Source organism: Dendronephthya gigantea, unplaced genomic scaffold (assembly GCF_004324835.1).
Source record: "Dendronephthya gigantea isolate DGI-Jeju-01 unplaced genomic scaffold, DenGig_1.0 000011F, whole genome shotgun sequence".
NCBI classification, from domain to species: domain Eukaryota; kingdom Metazoa; phylum Cnidaria; class Anthozoa; order Malacalcyonacea; family Nephtheidae; genus Dendronephthya; species Dendronephthya gigantea.
The window spans coordinates 1,365,548-1,373,689 of record NW_021163021.1 but is presented as its reverse complement, the minus strand read 5'-3'; positions in this window follow the sequence as shown (position 1 = coordinate 1,373,689).

Sequence of the window (8,142 nt, the reverse complement as noted above, 5' to 3'; positions counted from 1 at the left end):
GCACATTATATTTTGGTCATACTGGTGATCATTATGTGGCAATAAAACCTACAGAGAGTAAGGTAAATATACATATTAAACAGCTGTATATAAATTACCACACTAAATTATAAACAATTAATAACCAAATGAAATAATTGGGAAAAGTGTAGTGCTGCTTGAGTAATAACTTTCAATTCTTAATTTAGTTTCAGAGTAGAAGAACATTCGCTGATGTTGTTAAAAGGCCAGAGCCCACCACTCATGGAAAAGATGTAGAGGAGAACCTGTCAAAGACTACAGAACATCACCAGAACATCAACAGACCATCATCCCCAACTCAGTGGATTAAGGATAAAAGTCGTTGTTTAAAAACAGTAAGTGCAGTTAACAAAGTTAATTGCATTTCAAGAATCCAGCTGTAACAACCCATGCAATTTATGCAATATTTTGGGTAAATTCTTAAAGTATTATCATGGTATATTTATGACACCATTTGACCTTTGACACCTGACCATGTGAAAACATTTGATATTCATAAATATTTTTAAAAGATGTTCAAATTATTATTTTATATTTTTGTATTATTTATTTATTTATTTATTTATTTATCTATAATTTATTTATTTTATTTATTAATATTTAAGTGTGTATCTCAGTGAGACTGACAGAAGAAGGGAATGGGAAGAAATCAATTGGAATAATAGCTCCAAAAATAATTTCTCTATAACAAGAAACTTGATGAAAATATCTGCATTTTTTATGTAATGTTTGTTAATAAAATAGGCACCCCACAAAAAAAGAAAGGTAACTGAGATGGACTTTACTGGAGTTGAAGAGTTTAACCCTGGTGTACCTGTCTGGAAAGGAGTGCCTCAGGTTAGATGTAATTTTACTAACATACTATGTATATATATACAAACGCTGGTCTTATTTTGTACCCAAATTCATCTTTGCGGTGCCAAATAAACAGGGGGGCTGGGTCAAAATGAACGGGAGTGCAGGGGGGGGGCAATTCTGAAAAATTATTTGACCTATTTTGGAAAGTTTAAGCCCTATGACCCCCATCGGCTCTTTTGAAGCTCTTGATTCTGCAAAAAGACCTGTCAAACAAACATTTTGTAGTATACCGAAAAAATAAAGTTAGAAAGTTTCCTACAATAGTGTACATTCTTTAATTTTTTTTGTTCTTCACTAGTACCACCTGTTCAAAGATGATCCAATCAACAGTTCAACTACTGATGACCCTGATGCTATTATCTGTATTAGCTCTGATGAGAATACAGCTAACAGCTCTCAAGGCATGTCACCGATCAAAAGCCAAAAGAAAAAAGTGGTAGGTAATAGGTCCCAGGTTAATATTCTACCATGGAAATTAGCAGCTTGTGGTCCAGCATTTCCCAGACATGATTGCCATCAGTAGCAGACCAGCAGTAATATTGCAGACGAGTTAAATTACCCATGTATATAAAATACACCAATTATGACACTTTCTTTTTAATTTTAGAAAGTTGAAAAAAAAAATAGTGACATAATAGACCTCACCACATCTTTTAGCAACCTTAGTTCAGGAGAGGGTACACCAGAAAAACTTGAATTACCTAGAAAATGCAGCTTAGCGAATAAGAAAAAATGTACAAAGAACTTATTCAGCCAGGATTCGAGGTACGAAGAACTTATTCAGCCAGGATGTGAGATAGACTGCAAAATATAAAACATGTTAATCATTAAAAAACATGTTTGAGGCATGCACCTTGGACAACGACATGTTAACGGGTGTAGTGTATGCGACTGCTAGCTAGGGCTTACCGTTACGCTACAGGAACAAGGCCTCCACATACCAAATCACTAATGCTCAAATTAACTTGAATGGCAGAATGCTATTTGTGTAAGGTTAGACATGTGCTAAAATATCAAAAGCTTATTATTTTCACAGTGACACTGTTTTTTATTTATAGCTATGAACATCAGATGTCTGAAGTATCAAGCACTGATGACGAGTCCTTTCGTAGCAGTGTTGGTATCGATAGTGAAGATTCTGAAGAAAGAAAAACCAGAAGGAGTGGGCAAAGGAAAATTCACCCCAGCATGTGGGATGGTGTGGTGACGGAAGAAGTAACCTCTCTTCCTGAAGGAATTGATGGACTCTCCTCATACAAATTCAAATACAGCACTCAAAAAAACAAGAATGAAATACTTCAAGCTGACGGAAGAAAATGGAAGAAAAGTTCACAAACAGAATGGTCCAGTGAAGGAAAGCTGCGTTATGCTGACTGTCTGGGCTCCCATAGATGTCCAAACAGCGAGTGCCCTTATAGATCTCAGTACGGAGTGGTAAATGTCCTTCAGATGAAAAAAAATAATGGCGTGGATATATGCGCCGTATGCGAACAACCAGTTACCTTTCAGCCATGCGCTGCACGCCGTTACGTTAAATCAGGCAAGAAAAATGTTAAAGTTTTTCACATTGGAACACACACGTGCCCAATAAGGCACGTGAACTCGAAACCAACAGAGAAGGTCAAAGATCTGTTACAAAAGAATCCAGATTTGAAGCCTTCTCAAATTCAGTCTACCTTCATCCTCTCTGCATTACGAAATGGAGATGATTTGGCTAAAGTAAAGAAGGAAGCTTCTCAAGTACTCGACAGAAAGTGGATATCCAACCAAAAGCAGGAACTCAAAAAAAGTGTTAACCCGTCTGGCGAAAACTTCGAAGCTCTGGCCACATTTAAACAATATGTTGACAAAGAGGACAAGCTTCTGATTTATAGAATCAACGACAGGCGCTGCAATCCAGATATTCCATCATACGTATTCAAAACAAGTAAAGTTCGAATGCAAATGGCCAAAAATATGGATAGAGATTGCGATCACTTTCTGAATAAAGAATTTTGCTATTTTGATGGCAAAGTGAAAAGATGCCGTAATTACATCACTTTGACTGCCAGCGTTTATCATCCGATGTTGAAACGCCAGATTCCTTTGGCAGTGATGGAAGCCGAAAAAGAAGACAGTGATAATATTGAATTGTTTTGGGAGCTGTTCAATGAAGCTTTAAACAGCGAAACAGGGCAAGAAAAGTTCACCCCGATTGGATGGTGTACCGACATGGCGGGAGGTAACATGAACGGCATAAAAAAAGTTTTTGGTAGCGAAGCTGTGGAACAGCGAGTAAAAAGCTGCGAATTTCATTACAAAGAAAACAGGAATAAAATGGCAGCAAAATTACGCGATGGTGTTGATGCCGAGATTTTTAAAAGCCTCTGTGACGACTTGCTCATGGCGAATCTACCAGAGACATACAATGCAGCGAGAGATACCATTCATCAGTTCATCAACGAGAAGCCAGAAAGGGGATTTTTAAAGACCTGGGTAGACTGGTGGGACCACCGTAGGACGTTCATTTTTCGTGCCTTTAACCCGAGCTATGCTCCCAGAATGAATCTCGCTGAAGTTGTGCATGCAAGTTGGGCGCACCGAGACCGCCCGAATATGTCACTTTTAGATGCAGCCCAAGCCGATACGAGAGACAGTATTTTACTTGAGGCGGAACTTGAGGGTTTCGAAAACGGAAGTTTTAAGGGGGGAAAAGGTCCCACAGTCACAGAACGGCGCGAAAAGACCCACCGCCAAGAAATTACTCGGGCTTCACAGCTGGGCAAAGAAATGTCAGCACTCAGGGGCAACATGATTGACCCTTCATCGGCTCATCGCCCTCCAGCACCGAAAAAGGTTAGAAAGGCGAAAAGAAGTAATGGTCGGACCGTTTCGAGTAACAAATCCACAGTAGCACCATGCACCCAAAGGCCAAGCCCTGTTCTGTTTAGTCAAGGAACACATGTGGGTCAGTTTAATGTAGCCCACAATGCACCTTTATGTTCCATCGGGGCTCCTCAAGTTGCTGGTGCGGACATGTCTGGTCATGCTATCCCACCATTTCATGTTGCACCAAACCATGGAAATCTTCCAAGCGTCGCCCCAGTGACAAACGGAAATTTGGCAGTAGGCTACAATCATAGTCCGTTTTCCTACGGATATCATCCAGGCTCCATCCACGGAACCCCGCCACCCCCTAACCGGCCTCCCACTATCTGGCATTCAGGACTTTCGCCACATCCGTATCAACTGATTCGGCTTCCAACAAATGTAAAAGTTTGCTATGGATGTGGTATACCCTTCACCGATCAACATCGCAGATCTCCACATAATATTATAAAACATATTGATCGACGATTTATCAGGCGAAATCCAACAACCGGACAGCCAGACTTTTCTGTAGATTTCCAAAATACATACTACCATCTGAATATGGCTCACGTACGTCGGAAAAACCCAATGTTCAATGGCAATGTTAGTGTTTCGTTGGATCTGTATAGCTCGTTAAATGAGGAACAACATAACACGATTACTTCTGGCGAAATTCTTCTTAATCTCGTTTAAACTTGTTTTGGACTAAAATAATACTATCGAGGTCTGTGGGGTAGGACACGGTCCCTTTTTCCCATGTCTTAAAGACGTAAACAAATGTGTGGTCTGCACTAGTTAGTTTGAAGGCTTTTCTTAGTAGAAAATACCAAACTCGAGATTTAGAGCAATTTATATCAACGGCAAAATCATTCAACCTCGTGAGGTTGTCTTCGTGGTAAAAACTGTTCATTTTGTGAGTTACACGAGCAGAAGGGACTGTAACCTTTGTCGTTATTTCTATTAGGGTTTCTTGTTGGTTATGGAGTTTTTTATAAAGTTGATGTTTATGTATTTAAGATTTATAAAGCTTTACGTATACTGGACAATAAATATGACAGTTCACGTGCATGTTGGTAGTAAACGAATGGTCAGACTCAGATCATGACAACCGCACTTTTTCCCGTACCCGAACCTTTTACCCGCACCTGCACTTTTTACCCGCACCCGCACTTTTTACCCGCACCCGCACTTTTTACCCGCACCCGCACCTTTTACCCGCACCCGCACTTTTTACCCGCACCCGCACCTTTTACCCGCGACCCGCGACCATTAGACACACTCTTAGATAAACATATTTGTTTTCCAGAGGAAAATTTGCCGCATTGGAAAAGAGCATTAAATGGAAGCTCGCAACTTGCACTTTAGGTAATCCTGGGAAGCATAGAGTTAAAAGAAAAGTCAACGACCTGAGAAAGTGATGATGATCATGCTTATTCCTTTCAAATTTGGTCAATTAAAAAATAAATGGGTAAGATTCCTTTGCATAAAGAGAATTTGTGGAAATTCTACAAGGACTATTTTCAAGCAATCAGTTGTGATCAACAATTTGAAAATTGTTTGCTGAGTCATCACCATTGCAGTGAGAAAGTACGATGGCCGAGAAGGGCCATGTTATTACACTTGCCTCTTTTTTCCAAACACGCAACGTTTTTGTTTAATTACCACGCGACTTTTTTTATAAAATAACTCGTGATGTTTCTTCTGTTCAAAATCATAAGTGAGTTTTTTAGTTTAGAAAAACACGCGATGTTTTTTGTTTATAGAGTAACACGCCACGTTTTTTTAGAATTACATGCGACGCATTTTGTTTTGAATAAAAATGCGATGTTTTTTGTTTGTAAAAGATTTGACGCTCTTTATGTAGCTGATTATTATGTAACTGATTTTATTCAGTGTTCATTTCAGTGAAGGAAGATGGGAGCATTTATATGGTTAGTACATCACGCCCATTCAAATGCAAATTATCAAATTTTAGATGTGAAATTAACAATATTGTGCATTGTCTAATCGATTTATCTTCCATAACAGGTTTAATTTTTCTCTATCTTTTCAGGTTATTCATTCTTATACTCACTTTACTTATTCAAATGAGTTTGTGTGTCTTGCCATCTTACACACCAGCTGCGGTTGGAGTCATACAAGATGAGCAAATAGCAGATGTGATACGTCAATATATTGCACAGGGATACAGTAACGCCGAGATACTGGGGTTCTTAGGAGTTATTCACGGTATTGCTAAAGGGATGCGCACACTTAAACGCTGGTTAAAGGCTCTGAGGCTAAAAAGACATCGTTGTGCTAATGAAGCACCATTAGAAGAAATTGTATCAGCTATATTGATGGAATGGAATGAGTATACAGGATCTCGAGTTGGATATCGGGATATGACCAGGAGACTTAGAATCAGGCATAGTTTGATAGTGAGACGTGATACAGTGATGCGTGCACTTAGAGTAATTGATCCTGAAGGAGTTGAGCACCGAAGGCGCCACCGTTTACAGTGACGAAGATACTCTACCCCGGGACCAAACTTTCTGTGGCACTTGGACGGTTGGGACAAGCTCAAGCCCTTCGGATTTTGTGTTCATGCATGTATTGACGGCTTCTCACGTCGAATTCTTTGGCTTGAAGTCGGTTCAACAAACAAAGATCCAAAGGTGGTTGTTAAGTACTTTTTGAGCACTGTACAACAAGTCAAAGGCGTGCCAAGGTTAATTCGAACCGATAAAGGAACAGAAAATTGCTGGATTGCAGTTTTACAAAAGTTTTTTAGGCGGAATGATGCAGATGGCCTGGCAGGAAATCAGAGCATCATTCAAGGTAAGAGCACAACAAACCAGAGGATCGAGGCATTTTGGTCAAAGCTTAAGCAAGGGGCAGGTGGTTGGTGGGTAAACTTTTTCAAAGACTTGCGTGATTCTGGAATCTATAGAGATCATGATCCACTCCACAGAGAATGCCTAAAGCTTTGTTTCATAAATGTCCTAAGGCGCGAGCTATATTCGATGGCATCATTATGGAATACGAAACGCATAGAAGTAAAAAAAAATGAACCTGACGTAATGGGAGGCAAACCTGATGTGATGTTCTTTCTGCCGGAGGTTTATGCAACCACAAATTATTTAGTCAGAACAGACAATAGAGATGTGAGAATTTGTCAAGAGCTGTACAGCCATCAATCTCGCGACTATTCGGTGGAAATTGAAGAACTAGCTGCAATTGTAAACCCTGGATATGAATTACCGAGTGGTACTGAAGAAGCGACACGATTGTTTTTGACAATTACCACGGAACTTGACCGTCTAGGGTTTTAGCACCGAGTCCTATTTTTTATGAAGTACTTTAATTGTTTAATGTCAAACTTACAAACATATATTTCAGAAATATGAATATAATTATCACTGTTTCTATAACGATAGGTTGTCTTCATAAATTAGTTCAAATTAAATTTAAATCTTAGTTCCTAATATCCAGTTTTCATCGATATTGACGCAATCAAATGCCCTGCCAAACTTGTTATTAAAGTTATTAATATATAGGCAAAATAACGCTCATTTTGACTGTATGATAAACAATTAACTCAACAATCCAACCATAATATCAAGAATACTGAGAAACAATAATACAAAATATGAGTATAGCTGCATCTTGCATCTTCCCTAAATTTTCATGCATGCAGATGGCTTCGTTTAAAAACAGTTCAAAATTTCAATTGCCTCTGGCCTTTTCTCTGCATCATAATCAAAGCATTTAATCAGTACTGTCTTCAAATCCTTGTTTTTTGGGAGAAGATCATGTAGTGCAAGGGGGAGCTCTTTCATTTTAAAACAGCGGTTGATTGCGAACGAAGAATCTTCATTCCTTTCCATGGCCTGATCATCGATTTGTCCCCAACAATCTTTAGCTGTGTACAACTCAACCAGGGTACAAGAAAGGGACCAGACGTCTGCTTTGGTTGTTGCCTTCGCTTTATCGACAAGGCATTCTGGAGACATGTAATTAGGCGTGCCGGCGATACTTGAGCTTGTCACATGCGATGTTGTCTGCGCAGACTTTATCTTTCCAAGTCCCATATCACAGCGTTTCGTCACATAAGATTCACTGGCGACTAAGACGTTTGCCGGCTTGATGTCTCTATGCAGTATTGGTGGTTTTCGATTATGTAAATAACCGACTGCTTGAACTATCTAGCGTCCTATGAGATCTTTCTTATCTGATGGAATAGTGAAAGCGCATCCACCATCATCTTCATCTGAAAAAAGGAGATCTTCTAAATTCGCTCCATTAACTAGTTCGAAAACGATGTAGATTGCGCTTTTTCCTATAGATACAGCCATTATTTGAACGATATTTGGGTGCCGTATTTTGCTATGTACTTGCACTTCTGACTTCAGGATATTTGAAATCAGTTTC